Raw genomic sequence first — 23,301 nt, 5'->3', positions numbered from 1 at the left:
TCAAAACATTCGAAACAAAACACTATCTGACCGCAAGCCACCCCCTTTTCTAGGTCAATTAATACCCTCCCACTCTATCTTTGTCAGTACGTCTATTCTCTATAGTATTACAAATAAACCGATATTGACCGGATTGGACAGGTCAACCATTACTCATGTCTTCTGACCGCAAAATCATTTATCATTAAGGACAAATAGCGTAAAGTTAGGTTTAATATTTATTTTATTACAATATAATTTTTTAATATACTTTTCTATATCTTACAGAGTGATTCTAAACCCGTTGGAATCACGGCCGTGAGCCAAAGCATTTTGTTTATGTGCGCAATCAAACATAGTGTGGTGAAGAAAAACATCGTGAGGAAACTTAAACTCAACAGTAAAATCATCAATCAGACAGTATTTTATAAATATTACATGAACTCAAGTAGCAATACAAAAGATTGTTAACTTTAAAAAAATCTGCAGATTTTTATTTTATTTTATAAGCAAATACCGCTTAATTAATAGCTGTACGCATTTCTCGAGCGCTCTGGACTATTATCCATCTTCAAACAAGTAGGGGCCCAGTTTCCAGCTTCCAGCAGCAGCAGACAGAACGTTATACGTAACGTATAAAACGCCGGCAACGTACTCGCGAGCCCTCTGACATTGAGAGTGTCCATGGGCGGCGGGTATCGCTTAACTTGCATCATCAAACACGTGGAGGCCCAGTTTCCATTTTTAGACAGAACGTTAAATGTACAGTTCTATACTAAAAAAAACATAAAATCTCGTACTTGGGGTCCTAAAAAAAAGTGCGTACGAATTCTTTAAAGGCCGGTAACGCACTTGCGAGTCCTCTGGCATTGAGAGTGCACATGGGTTCTTTAAAAGAACAATGAGCGAGTTAAAAAATACTCACTAACACTATTCTAAGACTGTCTAAAAATATTTATTTATCAGAAATAATATTCATGTTGTTTTGCAGGGGTGAATGCACGAATGAGTTTGGGGTGAATACTAACAATGTTACAAATTTTGATTGATCTAGATTGCGAATAACATGAAATTATTTTTAAAGGAGCTGTAATGAGTCATTCTGATATCATAGAGGGGTCAAATGTAATATTTATAATAGTATATATTCAACTGTAGTATACGTACAAAGTATTATCCCTATACATACAATTTTCGTGACACAATGTTCGTTCCCATACTCCTCCAAAACGGCTCGACCGATTCCTATGAATTTTTTTATGCATATTCAGTAAGTATGAGAATCGGACAACAGCTATTTTTCATCCTCCTAAACGTTAAGTTAAACGTTGGTCCCACCCCTAAATTTTTATTTTTTAGACAAAACTTTTTGTTTTTATTTTTAGATTATACCTATTATATTGCCAGCTCTTATGAGCTGGCAGCTATCCCGGACATAGATTTAGTCTAGCTATTCAAAGGGGAAATGCTGCCAGTATCTTCGGAATCTTGCCTAAAGGGCTCCTTTTAATAATATATTTTAGTTATTATATTGAAACGTTAGTTTTTGTTTTTCTTTAAGATTTTCTTTTTATACCTAGTTTAAAAAGTATAATAACAAGAATCATTTTCTACTTATCCATTTATGATATTATTATATATATATCTTATAGCATATGTTTGATATATAATCGAACCTTCAAGTTGTGGTCAGAGATTATCGAGCGAGCGTCAAAACCATCAATCACGGCTGGCCCCTAATCAGTTTAACAGATGTCCTCGGTCACGGATGTGTGCCACAGATGACGAATGCTCTGCCGACCTTTGAATTTTTATATTTACTCAAGTCAAAGACATACGTTTATTACAAGTTGGGACCCGCCTGTTCGTGAAATTTTGTTTTTATACGCTCATCTATACTATTATTATAAAGACGTTATGTACGTATGTTTGTAACGGAATGGCTCAAAAAGTACTGGACCAATTTTAAAAATCCTTTCACCATTTGAATGCTACATTATCACTGAATAATACAGGCTTTTAATTGAAATAAACAAATAAGGATTATTTATAATATACCAAACTATTGATGATAGAAAAAAAATGTTCCACAATGTTAAAGATTAATAGGCCGCTAGTAAAATATAAATATTTCAGCAAGTTAATCGTATTACGCAATGCTGCTCTTCAGAGACCATAGAATTTGAAATTGTGTTTAAGTGAAATTAATCGTGAGGTTCTATTAACGTAGCACGAACGTTAAATATTATATCGAAGTTAAATTCTGAGCATTAAGTTCGGATCATTTCATATTTCTCACGCGATACATGTAATCAATAAGGTTTGGTTAGATAGACCTATTTGTTTGTATTCTGGCTGAGTTTTCAAGATATTAAATAATATTTATTAATTAAATATCTTACAGCTGACACGTATCCATATAATAAAACAAAACAGACTATACACAAAGCCAAAACAGATTACATTGATAAGCAAAATATATGAAAAAGAAAACATACTTGTACTTTTATAGACAAAAAGAAAAAGAAAGCTGAAATTAAACCTCAAACAAACGACTATTAATTAATACTTAATACGTGGGTAACACTGAAAATGTTTAGAACTGGCCAATTAGAAACATTGCTAATGAAAACTTTTTTGAATTTCAATTTTAGAACTCTTTGGTAACCTAATGTATTATATTGCAGTCATTTGTTTTTGTGAATTGGCGGCAAATCTAAAACTCTTGTTACACGTGAAAATGAACCTAACGCGAGAAAATTTTCTTCAAATATTTCCTCACATCCTCTTTCGTGAGGTGGAAAATATCAATATCCTGATAATAATTACTGTCATAGTTAGCTAAAACCCGAAACTTGCGAATATCTTGTCGTTGGAGGGATTCTTAGATAAATTAATACTAATTGGGGCTATCTGTCCGCCCATAAGAATAGTAATATTATTAAGTTATAACTTTAAACAGAACTATTATGTGAAACTGTGGGCTCATCAATTTAAAAAAAAAACATTGTCACACATCTTATAAACCGCTATTTTACTAGTAATTTTTTGCTTAAGAATAACAAAAATTACTATAAAAATCGAGAATTGGAAGTGTAATATTTTTATTATTTTTACTTTATTGTATCATTTATTTTCAACATAATAGTCATGTATTTTAGAAAATATACCTTGTAGCATATACTGTAGATATAGCATTATATTATATGTAATAAACTCCCTTCGTATAAAATCGCGAATGGTAACAATTTTAAACTGGCACACAATGAACCACCAAGAATCTTCCGTAGCCTGATATTGGCAGATGCATTGGTTTGTGGTTAATTTCAGCCTGTTTGCACAAGACTAGGCGATTAACAGTTCACAAGTGAAACTAGCACTAGGATAATGTTTGGTACATTATGCATGCGTGCAACGACATCGAGGATTAAGTACGCCTAATAGATATCGGTAATTAGACAGACAAGTACAAATCTCTTCCCTCTTCATACTTATATAATAAAGTATGAGCTGGTGATTTTATGTTATTTATTGAATTACTATTTAGCGTATTGCTTGGCAATACGATCCAGGACTTTTGGGTGCGGCCTGTGCTCTAATCAAATGATTATAAACAAAATATTTTTACTTTTTTTACGGACAGCCGTTTGGCTACAATCCCATCAGCCTTGTGATTCTGTAACTCACTTTTCAAACTCTCACTGCGGTTTTAACAGCGGCGGTCGCGCTCAAATCAGTCGTGAAGCAGTCATTTTACGATTTGGCATTCAGATAAGGAGGGAGCTTGTAGTTTATTGTTTGCGAAAACCGCTGTGAGAGTTTGAAAAGTGAGTTACAGAATCGCAAGGCTGACGTTAATTGAGATGTGGCCTATTGTAGGAAAGCCCTGTTTAACCGCTTAAATAAACCCATATTATACTGTCTAAAAGGAGGCAAAGAGAGAGACTCCTTTTCTGGTTTTATAAGAAACGAGGACCCAAATCGTCTATTGCGGCACCTTGTTTTTTATAGAACAGAGGGCAAACGGGCAGGAGACTCACCTGAGTGATACCCATTGACACTCGCAATGCCAGAGAGTTCGCGAGTGCGTTGCCGGCCTTTAAATAATTGGTACGCTCTTTTCTTGAAGGAATAAGTCTAATTGGTTCGGAAATACTTCAGCGGGCAGCTGGTTCCACATAGTGTTGGTGCGCGTTAATAACTTCCTTAAAAACGCTAAGTTGTGGAACGACGGACGACGAGGTGATACGGGTGAAATTTTGTATTCTGCCTCGACGTCCGATGATGAAACTCAGCTGGATGATTTCGACAAGAAAGGGGTGAAACTCCAACGGTTAGTATTCTTGTATTCTTGCAATGTTTATCACACATAGTATTGTAAAAGAACACGTTCAAATTCTTTTCAACGCATCCGTCGATATCGAAACATGTTAGTAAGGTTATAAATGTGGAATCAATTCTTCTTTCTAACGATTGACATTCAGAAGCTTAGTGATAAAAGTGACTCCAGTATGTGGAAAGTCTCGGTTCTGAATCTCACTCTAAGGCCTAAGCGCAACGAGTACCAGCGCAGCACACATCAAGATTCTCAAATAAAACTCAGCCATCATCTTATTTACATATTTCACCGGAACCAATATAAACAGATTGATCTATGAACGCTTTTGGCAACTCGATAGACTACATAAGTAAAATAGCTGTTACCGTTTCCGTAACTTTATGGTTTGTGCGGTTGCCAATGTAGAGTCAGCGGGTTTATTAAAAATCTGTGTTGATTACAAATTTTCAAAGTATTTAGTTTTTTGTTTATTTATTTATTTATTACAGAAATACATACATTATCATTTAAACTTACAGACTATGCCAAGTAATTCTAACGCATATTATTTATTACAAGTAAGTGTACTTTCTGATACATAATCTCTGAAAAATCTGTTTTATTTAGTGTTACAACTTATAATGGTGTCCGATATGATATACATTTTGCTATAGACAAATCGTAGAAATTGAGCCTCGTATTTTTGTAGTGAAACATCTTTAGGCGCATGAGGGTAAAGTTTTTACGGAAACGTTACGAAGATGTGCAGCGTTTTTGTCCTTTTGTTACATTTGTGTTTGTTAAATTTTATTTTTGAAAATAAAATTTCTATACAATTAGGTAATTTATGAAATATTAGTATTTAGTACATGTTTTATGCATAATAATATTGAAGTCTTGAATGACGAATTGTAAATTAAAATGCCAAGTATTTTTACTGTCGAAGAAAAAAATTTAAGAAAATAAATGTATTATTTGTATAAATTTTCGAAACTTTTAATATTAATGACAATTAAATTCATTAAATTCCTAACATATCTTCCTTTTTCCCTCCCTCTAAGTCTCGAACATCTAAAGTTTTTGATTTCTATAAATATTATGAACAAGAGTTAAAAATAAAATTCTATTTTATTCGCTTAAAGTTCTAAAGTACATAAACACTTTATATCCGTAATAGGTTTAGTAATAGTACTGTGTGACAAACTAAAGTAGGGATATAAAGTTATCATGTACTTTAGAGTTAAAAATTAGTTTGCCAAAGAAGTTTCACTTCTGACATGTGTACTTAGTACGCACGCACTTTTTTTATAGCATAGGCAAACGGCAACGGGAATCCCAAAAAAGGGCAGTCGTTGCGCCTATGAACACTTCTTATCTTAGTAAGTGCGTATATGAGTTTATGGAGTTGATTTTCACTTGCCTAAGGCTAAAAATAGTCAACTATATCCTTGTATATTTCGTATCACAAAGCCGTCCTTTGTATGTTAAGTGTATGGATCATCGTAGAAGCAATCCACGGAACAAACGTCAGTTTTAACAGTCGTGTTGGCACCAGTCCAACACTATGAGTCATCGCATGCAGCAAACCAGCATCATTTGTCAGCATTACAACTCACGCGATGGGACTCAGTTTGTATCTGATTTTCAGACGCGTTGATATTAATCAAAGTAAAACTTTAAATTAAGGATGGCAATGGATACAAGTGGTCTTTATTCTACCTCTGTTAAACTGATATTTAATAATTGACTGACTTTAAAATCCAAATGCCATCTAAAGAAGAAACCTGATTAGTGAGATAAATGATACGCAATTATGTTGTACTAAAACTTAATATTTAAATCAATTTTTTTAAAGACAAAATCAAAGACGAGATGAACGTCTATTAAATCTTTTAAATTTCAATATATTTATGTTATACAGAAGGAATAATAAAAGTATCTTTTATTACTGTGACTTAGTCTAAGAGCTGATTTACACAGGGTCAGTAACTGACTACAAATTCAAGGCAAGTCAGTGCTGACCCGAAAAAAACCCTGTGTAAACTGATTTGAAGTCAGTACAGTGGCTTGAAGTCAGCGCTGTAGTCGGACACGAATATTTTAAAGTCAGTTGGCGCCCCCCGCCACCCGCGCACCCCCGCGCCAGCCAAATCAACCCCGTGTAAACAGACAAGTCAGTGCGTGGTTAGTCACTGCCGCTGCGTTGTAGAGTGACCACGTTTTTTTCGCTGGCGATAAAAATGAAGCGAAGACGAAACCTTAAAATTGGTGCAATTATATGGCCAGTTTGTACTCCGCAGGATCTTCAAATCGCAATTGCTTCAGCAACAAAGCAGAGCCACCAGTTTCGTTTCTATCGTCAATCCATTTTCTTACCCATTGTCGTTTATTTTTAGTTATCTCATTTTCTACCATTTCTATTAACTCATTCAACAGCAAAATTGATAAATTTTTCAACAAATAATTAAATCGTCGTTTCAGTTGTTTTCGCGAATTCATTTTTCCCACTGACTTCACACACGTGTGCTCATCGTGAGAAACGCACCACTACTACTTACTTCATGTCAGTCGCGGAGCCGACATTGGCGCTGCGACTGACTTGTCTACTGACCCTGTGTAAATCAGCCATAATCTGTTTTTTTAATTTCATCATTTTATAAGTAATTACGTGAATTACAAATATTATTAAATAAGAGTTTGTCTCTCGAGCCTAAGTCATACTTATCAGTTCTAACATACTGATACAGTCCTACTCAAGATCTAATTACAAACGTTATAAAACGACATCATTTTACACACAGTACTAAAAGTGACTTACGTATCAGACCTAATTCAATTGTCAATTGGATAAAAATCTAATAATCTACTGATAATTTTAATTTATAGATAAAGGTATTTCTGTATCAACAGATAATTTTAATTTAAAGACAAGTAGTCCAGTGTTACCGTTGTGTCGTTAAGCTTGAATTCGTGTGCTCGAATCACGGCTTTGCAACAATTTTTTCCTACTAACTTTCTGTCATGATGACAGAAAAATATCGTCAGGAAACCAGCATTTGAGACCAAAAATCGATGGCATATGGCCTTTTAAGAATAAAATACATAAATAATAACGATACAAAATTCTAAGACGTCATAGATTTTTGGGTGTACGACATTCTTAGCTACTTAGCTATTTCTGCTGCAAAATTTAGAAACAGTATGAAAACAGACACGCTCAAACTATGACACCTCTTAATTAAGTAGTAATAAAGCAAGTATTACCAAGACTCCTTAATCCGTCTTTGAAAACTGCCAAGCTGTTTCCACTTTAAAACCCAAACAAAGAACCGACTTTTAACTAGTCTTTAACTACACAAACTCAGTTAATTATTAAGTTTACCTCTTTTAAACCGCTCAATGCGGAACTCAAGTATGAATAAGGGAAAATTTACTACCGATTATTATCAACTTCTACTAAAGTGAAAATAGGCGAGGCGCATGTCAAGAGGAACAGAAGTGGAGCAAAAATGTACTAAACTAGTGCCCGAGGTACAGCAAACAAAAAAGAGGAAGCCAACTTAGAAGGTGGATAGACAAAAAAACAAAAGACAGACGTTAAACAAACAGCAGGTGGTACATGGCAGAGTGTGGCACAGTGCAGAGAGGAATGGGAGTCTGTTACATAAAGTGAAAAGTAAGGTGACTGAGCACCAATGGACTTTTTGTCTATGTGCGCATTAAGACTCGGTGAAAGAAAACATCGTGAGAAAACCGGCATGCCTTAGAACCCAAAAAGTCGACGGTGTGTGTCAAGCACAGAAGGAACATTTTTAAAGAAAAAACTTTTTAACCGGATTAAAGTTATGTATTATTATGAATTTACAATTATTTAGCATAATTTTAAATTTAACCGATGTTTCGCGTGCTTTACAGCGTGCGTGGTCACGGTGACTGAAGACAAAAGGTGTTGGATGTCAAAAAAGTATCACAGCTGTAGGAATAGTTGCATTATCTGTATTTATTACCCCGTAGTTGGTTTCGACTAAAAGATGGAGGGTTTTGGCAGTAATGGCTCACGGTGTCCTCTATTTTCGCGGAAGGTTATGTCAATAAAAGACAATACTATAGGAACATTTTTGCCTAAAACATCAGGGAACACATAGAGAAATCTGAGGCCCGGCCCTAAAAGGTTGTAGCGCCATTTGTATACCGTCAATGTGTTTTGCATGAGCGGTATTGTCATGCGGTGTGTCGAACGTTATATTCATACGTTTTTATTATTGAAGTATTGTGTGCGATCATGCGTTACGTTCCAAGAAAAGGGAGCGGGCTCGTTATTTTGCTGTATTTTTATGTTATGGTAATAACGCAACAGATATAACATAGCTACTATGACTTCCTCTTTGAAGAGTAGGTTGAAAAACGTTTTTGAAGTGAAACTTCTTTATAGGGGTTGGAAAAAAAATTAGTGTAACATTTTTCGGTTACGCGTCACATGTTTCGGTTACGCGTCACATTTGAACGTTACGCGCGTCTTTTTCTCGTCCCTACCACGGTTGATTCGAAGAGATTCTAAACCATTAATAACAAAAATTTATAATAACTATAACAATGATACTAAAAATTATATTACAATTTATGAAATTCTGTAATAATCTTAGTGGTAATGAGGTAAAATGAAATAATTGTATTATTTGTATTCAAGTCTGTGATATTAAAAGCCTTTTGTTAAACTTTATCTAATTTAACTTTATTTAACCAATTTCTGTAAAGTTAGTTGCATATAGATAATTTTTCGAAAAATAAGGTCATAAAGAAGTTTCACTTCTAACGTGTGTACACTAGTACGCGCACATTTTTTATTTCTAATTCATTGCGTCTCTATGCGTATTCTACAAAGCGTACTATGGAGAGTGTTCTGAAGAGTTGTGTGGATTGATCCGTACGAGCCGTATTAATTTAAAATTTCATCAGCGTCACCTTGAAGTCTTCCACGGTCCACTTCAAGTAGAATCGATTCCCGGTCGTACAACCTCCAATTGTATAAATTAAGAGTGTAATGAAAGGCCGGCAACGTATTCACTAAAAATGGGTGTCCTTGGACAGCTATGGCCTTTTTGGACGTTCCGTCGTTTGGCCCCCTATACTTAAAAAAATAAAATTCATCTAAATTCGTTTGGCGATGTTAGATTATTATCGACCGACACTGGGATTTTAGTTTTGATTCCCGATTAAAGCGCAGCTAATTAAATTATGTGTTATCATGTTATACATGATTTGTCCCTATTTCTGAATAGTATACAATGTTAAAAATATTGAGCGAGATTTATGATTGGCAAAATTTTGATTTTATTGCAATTAAGTTTAATAAATCTTTGTAAATACACATTTTTATATTTCTGTTTGCTTGTAAATTAATATTGCGTGATATTTACTGCTAAAAAATATATAATTGTATGAACACCTACGCCTTACGCCTACTCGGATACCGATACTCTAAAACGCGTAATGTAAAGGAAATTTTCTGACCCCTAAGGATATGTACAACATCTCGAACCTAGCCACTGGAGTATTCAGCTAGTTATTGGTTAGGTTTGAGGATCCTCCCTTTGGGCGCTTTTTAATGTGACCTTGTCTGCAAATAATAAGTCAGTAAACTCCAAGTGAGAGAAAGAGCAATCAAACAACATACCCTTGTATTCTTCTTTCTACAACGTTACCTCAACATCTCTCAGTTTTAACTAGAAGTCTATAACGACTTTTAAAGTACAAATTTTGGACAGAAAGTTAAAAAACAAAAGCCTAAAAACAAGACAAAGGACTGTATTAAAAATCTTATTAAGATAGTTCCTACAGGCTGATGTTAATACATTTTGATGAGCTTTCGGAAATTCTCTCGTAACTTTGACGTTCTTTAACTAGTGAGAATATTACTTTTCGACCTCTTGAATATTTTATACCGCCCCAAAAGACCGAGTTTATTGGATAAAAACGATGATTACAATTCTATCGCTTTAAATTTCAGCCGAGTCTAATGACAATTTTAGCGGTTTAGCCCGCTGGGAGTACATTGGTATATTTTAATAAGTTTTGATAGCTTATACTAAAATACTTATTTAGATGATACCTTAATATCAATAATACTTTAATATAATATACAGACATATTATATGTTCGCAGAGTGAATTCACAGTAGCGATATTGTGTATATTATGTGTTTAATATTATGTATATACTTTATTATATTTTATATTATTTTTTTGCAATAAATAAATATATATTAACCCAAAATTTCACATCACTTTGATGGCTGGAAGCCAGCCACTAGCGAACTGTGGAATCGACTCCCGGAATCTTCCCTGGAAGATACGACCTCCAATTGCAAGAGCATACTAATCTTTCAAAGGCCGGCATCGCACCCACTAAAAGGATGTCCATGGGCTGTGAGACTGGCCTTTTTGAGTTTTTTATATAAAAAAAGGTTTATTAGTAATAAAAGCTTACATATTTATTAATTAAGCTAGATATTTTTTTAATTAATTAATAAATATGTAGCATTACATACACATTGGGGAATAACCATATCTCTCTGTGATTGTTTAAGAATTACTTTAATCTTATATTTCTTATAGAACATCTATCAGTCGAACACTATAGCTAAACTCTAACCCTCTATTTATGTAGATAACGTCAAAAATTATCTAAAACTACAGTTTGCCAAAACCATATCGCTTAGAAGACCTCTCTGAAACTGTTCATTCGTGTCTTATTGTTCTCTTGTGTTGAATAGATTGTTACAATTTCCCAAATCGTTGTAATCTTTCATCCACATGCATCAAGTTTAAACCGATAAAACTGAAATAGAATTTTTCTTCCGCATATAAATTCCTATTTAAAGCGGGCCCTCACACCTAAAGTACATTGAACTTTAAGTTCAAAGGTAAACAGAATCGATGCGATTATATTCGGTTGACTACACTCAATAATTAATTCCTAGAAGAGACTTATTAAATGTGAGAATTCTGCTTTAAGACTACAGTACTAGGTTAGTTTCGAATTTCGAACGAGAATTTATAAGCATCTGTATTGTCAATTGTCATTAATTTAATCTGTCAAATTATTGGACACATTGTTAAGTTTCAAAAATGTATTTCTTTGCGTCGTAGTGAGCATAATGTTAAAAAATAACATTTTTGACTGAAAAAAGCGATGTTCAGTCATTCAATTCAGCATCAAAAACTTCGGTTTTCGCCCTTTGTGGGTCGACGAAGTGTGGAATTCTCAGTTCGTCGGACTTTGGCGTTCGGCAGTACGCGATCTGACGTGGTGAGGGGAGGTTGCGCGCTCCGTACCGCTAACTGTTACGAAAATAGTACTACGCTTTTTGTGACTGTGGTGAATCGTGTTTTTCAGTGATTTAAGTGTTGACTTTTGATGCGGATTTTTATTAAAGGTTTGTGGTCTTTTATAATTGAGATATAAATCATCGTTTGGCATTTGTTTCGTAACCTTAATATACGGTTTAGTTCTTTTTATTCAAAAGTGAATAGAGACATTCGTAATTTCATATTTTAAAGTATATTCCTAATAGATAAACTGTGTTTAATTAATAAATTAAAATACAAAAAAGGATAATATATTCGATTAAGCATTTAACATTGAAATACTCTATATTATCTGCGGATAATTTTAGCTAAAATCATAGCCAAGAATTCTCTGATGGTCTGTTTACGTTTGCAAAATAATAAAGTGCACTTCACTATTTGCGCGTTAATTAAATTTTATTTACAAGCATATTAAATTTATAACGTACTTATGATCAAATTGATCTTATTGCGTATTTTCATACTATAATTTCTGCTACTTCCATCACTTAGTGATCAAAGCACAAGACCGTTCGTTGGCTTGGTGTCGACTTAAGAATAACCATTTGAGTTCATAATGCAAAATCTTGACCATTAAAAGCAATCTCAGGCCGATAGGCTTAGAATCTTAGATGAAGGGGAAGTTGAGTCGAGAATCGAGATGTTTACGTCAAAATCCATTTCGTCCTCATATTACGTCATTTTCTTAGTATTTGAAGATCATATTTTGAAGCAATAGTAATGTACAACACTCACTTACACACTTCTCTGGCTCTGCGTCATGCCGTCCGAAATGAGAAACGTCGAGCGCTCGCTGTTCTGTGCCACCTCCCACCAACGGCTTTGTGTTGCAGCTGTGCAATGCTGACTTTCAATTGCAGCAGGCCCTCTGTCGATCCAGTCATTAGATAGGCTTAGCAAGTTCCTTTCACCGCCCCATCTTGGCCCATGCGCTCAAGTTGCCCCAACCAACGCAGTAAATTGTGTTCGCCTATAATGTTGGGTTGGGCTATCAACTCCGCTATTGTTTCTTATAATAAACAAATAATTTGCATTAAATAATATTGCGGGTATAAATTAAGACTATCCTATCCTATCTTTTAAGTTAGATCAAACTGCACTCGGTGTGCAAATTTGATTGAGATCGGTTTAGTAGTTTAGGAGTCCATAGCGGACAAACAACGTGACGCGTAATTTATATATATTAAGATATGAAAGCTTTATATTTTGACCCACGATTATTTAATTAAGGCGTCGATATTTATTTTTAAATAAACTATCTCTCAGCTAAACTCATTACCTTTCACAAGTTTAATTAACAATTTTACCTTCACTATTACATTTTTATCTAAGAGTAACCCTTCAACATTTCGCCCCTTAAAGGTACATTACGATGTCTTGGAGAGTTCATTTTAAATTCACCAAAAATCCTCGAGCGAAAAAGGTGCTAATATTTATTCTCCTCTCTAGAAATTACTAAAACCGAGCACCCTTAAAATGTGTCTGAATTCAGGTTAACTGAGTTCAAGGCCCATTGCTTATTCGAGGTTTTTCGTGTCCTGCAAATATTAAAAAGCGTTTTACACTGCTCCGATCGATGAATATTTTAAATTTAGAACACTTAACGGATTTTTTTTAAATTTATGTTTGTCTTGTGATCTTGTCTGCCTTACCCCTAGAGTGTATGTAAAAATCGGAGGCGCGGAGGAAGAGCAAAAATGCCTATGCTTTGGTACGCAAGGGTGGTGGGGCTGCATTTCCCGCAGCGCCGGAGCTTTCCAAAAAACAGTTTTTTTGGTAGTATACGACTCTATGATGCTTTGTTTCTGTTTGTGTTTGGTTTGGTTGTCCCCACAAGTATCACTATACAGTATACAGCCCTGCGATTCTGTAACTTTTCGAACTCACAAGTCACACAGCGGTTTTCGCATCGGCGGTCGCTCTCAAATCAGTCGTGAAGCAATCATTTTATTTTTTTAATTTTATTCGAAAAGTGAGTTACAGAATCGCAGGGCAGCACTAATGCTTGTATGAATCAATTCCAAATACTTTGAAAATTTGTTTTTTTTTAGCCAAAAGTCATGCGCCATCATAACAATACTAGTTATGATGTTTACAGATCATAACGCGACTGTAAAAAAATCAGCCTCAAAATCGCTGGTGGCGCGATACAGAATATTTACCTAAAACTGTTGAATTATGTACAACCACCAATAAGAAACTTACAAATTATTGTTGCTTCAACGTATCGATATTTTAAACAAAAACTCGTAAAACTGTCAATTGACGTTTTGAGATCTCACGTCACTTAAAGTAAAGCGTTGCGTTGTCGTATGTTTATATTAAAAACGGTTCGCATAATTTCGTCATCACTTTGTGTTGTCAAAGCAACGAAATGTATATTAAAAAATGGCCAACTCAGACGAAGCGAAGGTTTTACACAATGCTTTCTTTGTAAAAAGAATATTTTAGTTGTTTTTTAAGTATTGAAATCAGAAGTTGCGAGGCCAAAGCAATTCTCTGATTCAAAAGTTTTGCAAACTTATTAGTTCAGAATTTGAATAACAATTCATGTTTGAATGCTGGCTTCTTTTAAGATATTAAATGTCTTGCTATCAGACTGTCTTAAGGAAGTTTTCATTTCGTAATTTCATCGTTCAGCGCGTATGTATGTAACTACATATGTACATACGCGCTGAACGATTAATTGTTGTTTTGTGTTCTAACAATTGCTAAGTTAAATTAACATTTTTATGCTGTTAGGTAATTCTGTATGATGAACTTGAAACTTACCTATGAAATTGGTTATGATTTGACTGGTCAAAAGCCGACGAATCGCGATATACGCGAGTGAAATTTGTTTTTATATTTGTTAAAAATTTATTATTATGACTATGAGTCACGTGAAGCATGGTATCATCGGCAATTCCTTTAAACTTCCTTATAAACAAAACACTTAACGATTAAAAATCGGATCGATCGAATCGAAGAGATCTGCCCGTTCTTCTCATCACGCCTCTGACAATTTTTTTAAAATATCGGTCGGTGATCATAAGTGTAGTGAAGTTATAATAATATAGTTTAATAATAATTTAGTTTTGATAATATTTAGTTTAACCTTTAAGTATATTTCCTTGCTTTTATTGGTTTCCATTACAATTTATTTTAAATGTATAATATAATTAATGTTTATGTGTTTAAAATTTGTAATGTCATATTTTCTTCTGTTTTTAAGCATGCATATTGTTTTAGGAATTAAATAAATACTGGCAAACAATAATCGTAGTTTAGTTAGTTAATACACTAATTGAACTTACAATGATCATGCTGAGAGATACTAGGCTAGTAGAAAGCCCTAGGAGTTATACTTAATACCTAAGCTTGTATCAATTTGTCAGCGGTTAGTTCTCGGTTGCTAGATTGATGCCAAGGCTTACTGATTACTACTGATCTTGAAGCTTAGGTTTATATATATATACATTAGAAGCTTTTTATATATAAATACTATATTATATAAAATTTATTAAGGTCTATATGTTGTTCAAAGCTTTAAAAAAAACCAGTAGCGCTACAACCTGTTTAGGTCTGGGCCTTAGATTTCTGTATCAGTTTTATGATCATTTAATAATCTAATAGGCAAGTAGGTGATCGGCTTCCTGTGCCTGACACACACCGTTGACTTTCCGTTTTCTCACGATCCTTTAATCCAATCCAAATCCAAATGTAAAATGTGCACATAGATAGAAAGTCCATTGGTGCACAGACTAGGATCGAACCTACATCAGGAGTGGCGCACGCTGACGCCACTGCGACACTGCTTATTCAAAGCGTTTAATAGATAATATATATACACCGTAGTTAATTCTACATACATATATTTATTTATATACATATATTTCAGTGAGGGTATATATGACTCTTCACCATATAGCTTTTATATGATGAACCTTTTATGCAACATAACAATGGCAACTATGATAAGCTGGTTTCCTTACTTTCTCTTATTTTAAAAAATTATAAGGTAAGCGCAAGAGGTGCAAAATTACATAAGACACTTATTTAGAGAAAACAAATGGAACAAAAGGAAATCGATTAAAACATAATAGTATTGTCTTTGATTAACATAACCTTTACACATTTACTATTAACTTTATACACGGTGACACCGTGACCATGCACGCTGTAAAGCACGCGAAACGTCGGATAAATTTAAAATTATGTTAAATAATTGTAAATTTATAATAATACATAACTTTAATCCGGTAAAAAGTTTTTTCTTTAAAACATAATATGTAAACAGTGTAAGGGAGAATAATAAATATAATATTTTTATAGTAAATACCACTTTACCTCGTTAAAAAAAGCATTCGTAAAGCAAAGAACTTATCAACGAAGTATTAATAACAGGCGTTCCAGACGGGGGGTGGATTTTTTACGTTAAGAACCTCTTGTGGACGCTTTAGTAATTAAAACCGCACTAAGTGTGAAACTTTGGTGATTACTCGTTTTTGTTGACTTTTGAGTCGAAACCACCTTTGGGCCTTTGAATCAGATTAACACAGTTATTTTTTTATTATTTTAGACTCTAATTGAAGTGCACTGCTTCCAGTCTCATCTATCATCTTCTTATCTTTTGCTTTTAAATATTTTATTTTGTAATTTACTATCTGAAAAAAAATTGAAGCATAAAGTTTTAATTTCTGTCAAGTGTTATTGAGAATAGAAATAAAGATAGGTGACTGTTATTTGTCAGAATTTTTCGTCTATACTTATCTTGATAGAGGATAAATCTTCGTTTTAAATTTATGTTATTATTATTTTTTACTTAAGATGTCATGTGGAACATGGTGTAATGGTTGCAGCTCTTTACAAACGTTGTGTAAAAAAAACATGGCGATTAAAAAGAGTGGCGGAGAGTTTATTGCCAGTTCTTCTCTTCCGTTTTACGCCCTTGATATGAGAACTGGCCTAAATGTAAAATTCGAAGCATTTAATGTATATTTCTTTTTTTGATATTCATTGTGTTTCCTATATGAATAAATGATTTTAACTTTAACGTTTTAACTTTGAATGTTTGACAAAATTTTTATGTAATGGGCTATATTTCCAAAGTTACAAAAGTCCAATTGTGCAAAGAGGCCGCTAGTATAATAATATAATCTTAGTTTTATTGAAGGAGCAAGAAATCCTTTATCTTTCAGATGTCTGCAGATGCTTTATACTGTATATGAACTTTGAACCCGTCTTTATTACATTGTTACAAATATTACTCAGAAACGAAAAAAATATTGGAGTCACTGGACTGTAACGCTTTGACCTTAATTCAATTGTAACGCGTCGTATCAATTTGGGGCTATTTAGTATTTAATTTCAAAGGACGCAGCTTGCGTAGGCGTCTTTGATATAAAAAAAATTAAACGCAACGACGTTCACGAAGTTAAACGCAAGATTTTAGGTCCCATATTCGGATTCATGGAATAAAACTATCAAATGTGTATATGTGGTATTTTACCATTTTAGCTGTTACTACAGATTTTAAAAAGTTTGACAAAACTTTTGCTTTTTAAACTAATTAAAACCAGACATCGCAGTTAATATGTAGTAAGACTTAGGACACTTAGAAGCACATTTGGTCGCATGTCCTGGCCAATTAAGCCAGTCTAGCTCCTTTCAGAAGCTCAGAAGTTTCCTGGGGACTTCGCAGGCTTGACGGAGCGACCTACTGCTTTGAAGATTTCCACTCGTTAGGAACCCAGAGCCAAGCATTCCAGGACTACGTACCTAGGTGACTAATTTCCCACATAGTCCTGGAATGGTGATGTTCTGCGCTGAAACTGCATCCCTATGGCAGTTAATTAAGCTTAAATAGTAAGGAATCTTTTTAAGTAAAATAAAACAATATTTTATTCTGTTCCAAGTGCCACCCAGTTTGGCTTGTTGGCACTTGGAGCCAATGATGATGATTCACACGTTAAATTAAGATTTTTGAGCTATAAGCTGCACTGTTCATTTCTTCGTGTTTGATTGCATTTTAGTGAATATTCGCATGACTCGAAACCCGACTTCTCAATCGGGGGGCACGGCAGTGCGCCCACCAAGTCGAGTAAAAAACCGTAGCCGTACCATCCTTTCGAAGCAGTTCGGGCCAATTCCGACTAATAAAAGCACCTTATTATCAATATTACAAATCTTTTATGTTTTAAATAAAGACATTGTTGTATTTAATGCAAACAGTAGTAGTTTTATATGTGGAATATAACTTAGACTTTATATATGGTCAGTATGCGATGTTGTTAGGTTATCTAATTACGTAATAACTTAAGATAGAAGATCCCTTAAGTAGGAACTGAATAAATTAACCGACTTGGTGTTACATGGATCGTACAACTTTTTACGGTAGAAGAACTGCGCTGCGACACTTTTTTTTACAAGTTATGTTTTTGATGGCATCGTACCGTAACGCAATCCTAAGAGGTTCAAAATTCTTAAAAGTTTGTAGGTATTTTAGGTAGACTCCTGTTTTACCACGTCCTAAGAAATGCAAAGTCAGTCGTGTGCTTCATACAATTTCTTTAAAAAAGTTTTGTTCTGACCTTCCAATAACCAAAACAATACACTATAACATTAGTAAAGTATTTTTTGTTTATTCAACGCTTACATTTATAAAACTCTAAAGTATATTTAAAATGAAATACCTATTAACGATATACCATTGACCTAGTAAAATTGTTCATCTGTTCTTTGAGCCCTAGTTACCCGCTTTGTGATTTTAGTTACAAAAATATTAAGCGTTTCCCATACATTAATTATTCAAGCTTAAAAGGGTATGCTCAATCAGAGTCTCGCAAAGGAAAATTTATGATGTATGATTTTATTTGGGACTGATACGATCCGAGCCATAGAGTGTTAAAAACAGTTGATCAACTCGTGCGGGCTTGTACGAACCAAGATGTATTGAAAAACAAATTATTCTGATAATTGCCATAGTGATTTGATATATTTATAAGTTCTATATATTGATATTGCTTTTATTCAAAACGACATGGACAAGAAATTAATAATTGAATATACTCGACGAAAGTTCATTTTTATACATATTTTATAACACAGAATAGGAACTTACGTGAAAACCTGAATTAAAGTAGTGTTAAAAGTAATGTTCTGCTAAAGTTAATGGTAGAAATACTTTTTTTGGTTGTTGGTAGCCATCGGTTACCACTTTAAATAAAGAAAAACGTGTTTTAAACCCGTAGTTTAAAGGCGTAAAGTTTTAGTACCTACATACCAACATATGGAACTGTTTGCTATGCTTCAAATTCAATTCAAATTCAAAAATCATTTATTCACGTAGGTGTATAATGTACACTTGTGATGCGTCATTAAAGAAGCTTCATAGATGATCGATTTTCCGGAATAAAAAAACCTGAGTATAAAACTTTTTTATTACATTATCCAAATTTTTCTCTCCATACAAACTTTCCTCTGAGTTCAAGGAATAAAAATTTAAAATTACTCGAATTGGTCCAGCCGTCTTCTAGTTTTTCATTTTTATTTATAAAACTAGCAAACCCGGCGAACTCCGTTTCGCCACCAGGTGGCTTCGTTTTATGTAACATTTCCTTTGGTGATCCCGCTTTTCTGTTGAAAATTTTTCAATTTTTCCTGAATTGCTATAAACCTCATGGAGCCCGAGACCTTTCCAACGAATGCAAAACCGTGGAAATCGGTTCGTGCGTTCTGAAGTTATAGCGTCAGAAAGGAAAACCCGACTTATTTTTATATATGTAGTAGATAAAAAAATCTGCATCGTTGTCCGTACACTTACTCTTATCCTACCGATTTTTCTATTCTGTGTATGTTCTGCCATATCGTGTATTTACAACCTTATTATGTTTTAGTCCTTTTATGATTTTTTTAGGAGACATCGTAAATACACGGAGTTTGAAAGGTAAATGATCCGAAACATCAATGCTGTATAAGTTATGCGACTTTTGGATGAAATGAAAATAATTTTTATTTACTTGATAAGACAAGCAAAACGAGACTCAACTGATTTTATGTGATGGCCGTGGGACCGTTTGTACGCACTTTTTTTTTAAGGAATTAGTGCGTAAATAAAGTTGGCAGTTCCACATAGAGGTGGTGCGCGGAAAAAATTGCATTAAAACGCTCAATTGTGGAATGACTGACCTCGTACGGGTGGAATTTCGTATATCTCGACGTCCGATGGTGAAACTAAATGTATGAGTTTCATATTATTATAAGTATGTTAGGAATAAATAGTTTACATTACTTAATTTCAGGATTGTTTGTGAACATGACAAAGTATTGATGTATCTGTCCAAACGCACATGTTATTTATTGACTATCACCTCAGGTGACGATTGTGGTCATCCTAGTATTTCATTTTTTTTTATTTCAATCAAGTATAGATTTTTGGCAACGACATCCAAAATTTTTTTCTAAACAAATTATTAAATAATACCTTTTTCATATCAATACTTTATTAACTTCCTTTTTTTTCTTATTATAAAACCTCATAGACATGTTATATATTATACATTTAAGTTGGCGCCTGGAAGATAGAACCGGTGACCCCAGAGCTGGTGCTTTCCTCGCTTAACAAATAACTATCACAATACAGCGAGGAAATTCTGCCAGCGAGAAAGACTTGCTGGCAGAATTTCTCCTTGCTTCAGAATTGCCACAGGTAACAAACTTTTAAATTTGTTTAAAATTTCTATTGATTAATTTTAAATTATTATTATTACTATGTAGGTTTATACAATTGTACATACTGTTAATTTGTTTAATCAAAAACACATTAAAAGAGATGAATAATATATGTAATTTAAATAGAGATAAAATAGCTATAGACATTACCTTACATTTCATCAGTGACGAGATTATCAAACTTAAATATTGTTTCATTGAATCGAACACAATACATCTGTTCTAAATCGTACTGTACTACAGAATCTGTACATAGGACGTGTACATATCAAAGAACAAAGATCGTTTCGCCTTTACGTTATTCCTTTTGAAGATTTCAGCATGCAAAGTGTCTGCCATCAAAGTAACACTGACTTTTCTTTAAATTCCTTTTATCTGTATTGTATTTGAATGGGAAACCGTATATTTAAGTTGCAGATTTCACATCATTAGACGAGACATAGACTGCAAGAAATTATAATACATCTATATATATAAAAGAAAGTCGAGTTTGTTACAACACTTATAACTCGAAAACGGCTGGACCGATTGCCATGGTTTTTGATTTGTTGGATTTGTTTCCGTCCCGAATAGCAGAATAAGCAATAAAATATCGGATAAGTTATCGAATAACAATAAATTAATTAATTAATTTTACGAATGCAAAAACCATATGGAATCCAAGAATCCAAGAAATTCCGATCTTGAGGTGAATGAGGAGATGCATAACCATGCTTTGATCCTGATCAAAAGATGTTGGATATCAGAAAGTGCTTAACATGCAGTATCGCCATATTGACGCTAGAGAGAAGATGCCTAATGTGTAAAACTGCCATTCTTCTTTCACAATGGCAAGCAATAAAACATTTCTGTATTTGCAAAAAAGTTGTATTAATGTAATACTTAACATTAATGAAATCCTAAAATAAGTTAAATTAAAGTAACAACGATATTATAAGGTTGTAGGGCGGAACGAAGTTAACCAGGTCAGCTAGTATATTAATAAAAAAAAGGACTTTTCGTTTTTCTTAAGTCACGATATATCAAATGTGCGCCCCGTGCAGATTTCAATCTAATAATACAGGGGGCATAAGCTTACGATATTTTAATGATATGATCCTTATTTAATGGTCCTTCAAGAAAAGAGCGTACCGATTCTTAAAAGACCGGAAACGCACTCGCGAGCCCTCTTGCATTGAGAGTGTCCATGGGCGGCGGTATCGCTTAACATCAGATGAGCCTCTTGCTCGCTTGCTGCAGGCAATTCCTTATATACCTATATATGTACGTTATAAGTATAATAAAACCAGCAATGCTATTCTGTAAAACCGATTTTCAATTATAGATTCAATAATGCAATGAGTATTATACAACAGTGCCGATTTTAAGAAATAACTGTTCTAAGAAGAACCTAGCTCTTACAATTGTTGGAGGAAAACTCAATATTGAAATTCAACGTTATTCAAGTTACAGGGTAAGCCTGCAGAGCCGGGCATCATTTCTATGTCAAGTGGTATTAGCTTGCTTCAAAATACATTAGACGTTTATATTTCCGCTTTCGTATCAAATAACTATAGAGTGGTTTTCATCAGTCTGCGTTTGAAATTAAAAAAAAACGAATTCCGTGTTTATCTGTTTAAAAATTAAACTGCATTTGAGAAATTTCTTTAAAAGTTATATAGGAAGTATTATAGTGCGTGCGTTGCCGGCCTTTGAGATAGGAGTATACTTTAAACAATTGGACGTCGTATCTCCCAGGGAAGACCACTAAATTGATGTAAACAATTTAATAATTAATTAATTTTTAAATTTATAAAACTTCGCAGTTAGTATTTTAACTTTTTTATAATTTTTAAAATATTTTTAATTTTATTAAACTCTTTGAATGTATTTTACTATCATTGAAAATAGCGAACTAATCTCGAAAGCCCCTGATATAACAAGAAAACCATGTTTTTGCTAAAAAATTGTTTGTTTGATTGTAACTGGTCAAACAATACGAATGATCGTGTCGCGTGCCTGCGATTGGAATAAAGATAATGCTGACCAATAAAAACCTAACGAAACGCGCTTTTGTTTCGTTTTTGTTTTTTCCACTTCCCGGAATAGTTTAGGTATTTGGGTACAAACTATAATTTCTTCATGTAGCTAAGTTATTATACACTTATGAACGACAAAATAATTACATCCAGTTCTGAAATCGAGAGCGCATGAAGAACTGGAAATAAACTATTTGCCACAGTCGTGTAGCAGGTAATAACCAACAATAAGGATTTTGACTTCATTGGCTAAAATCGACGTTTCTTTTTTAATCCAAGAGATGTATTTGCGCATCCTCTGCCCCCGAAAGGGGGGGACTCGACCCATACCAGAATCTCTGCTATTCAGAGACTGGGTAAGCTATACCCACTAAAACTAAAACTACGAGTAGTTCCTTCAAAGCCGTGTTACAGATACTCCAGGGTCGCTCTCGTCCATCGGGAACTCAAAGGCATGGCTAAAATTTACCTACGAAAACGTATTGTCTAATAATTTCTATAGAGGCAAATCAATTATCCTTATTTTCTTTTTCCTCCCTCTTATGAGTTCCATCAATCTTAGAAAAAACATTTGTTACTCGCGTGTCAGTTCCGTATCATTGTTGCGTTATTGGTTTACTGAGCGCCTGTTTTTGCTATTGTTTTCGGTAACTATTAATTTTGTTTTATTTCCTCCTGTCATACTGCCTTTTTCTCGGTCATGCTAACGAAAAACAATGCCTTTAGATGAGTTTATATTTGGTAAAAGTATTTTCGCCTGTGTAGATTTCGTATAATTGCAAGATTTTCATCATTTCAAACCATGATGAATTTTATACCTGAACCTTTTGCCAGTAATCACATGTATTGGTGATGAACTACGAAAAAAAACAATTGTTAATTTTTGAGTTTATCGCGTTCATACAGG

At 33.9% G+C, this 23,301-nt stretch overlaps 1 protein-coding gene across 1 annotated transcript in view; it reads left to right on the top strand.

Moving 5' to 3' along the window:
• The first annotated feature begins 11,576 nt into the window (after positions 1-11,576).
• The window catches only part of LOC125056607 (glutamate receptor-interacting protein 2), a 202,522-nt gene continuing 190,797 nt past the window's right edge, over positions 11,577-23,301 (top strand). Inside the window, exon 1 of the mRNA XM_047659793.1 lies at positions 11,577-11,732. The gene's annotated coding sequence lies outside the window, so the exon portion shown is untranslated. The remainder of the gene's footprint in view (positions 11,733-23,301) is intronic.

Source organism: Pieris napi, chromosome 15 (genome assembly GCF_905475465.1).
Source record: "Pieris napi chromosome 15, ilPieNapi1.2, whole genome shotgun sequence".
NCBI lineage: Eukaryota > Metazoa > Arthropoda > Insecta > Lepidoptera > Pieridae > Pieris > Pieris napi.
Note: the sequence above shows the minus strand (reverse complement) of the source record. Positions and strands in the feature narration are given on the sequence as shown.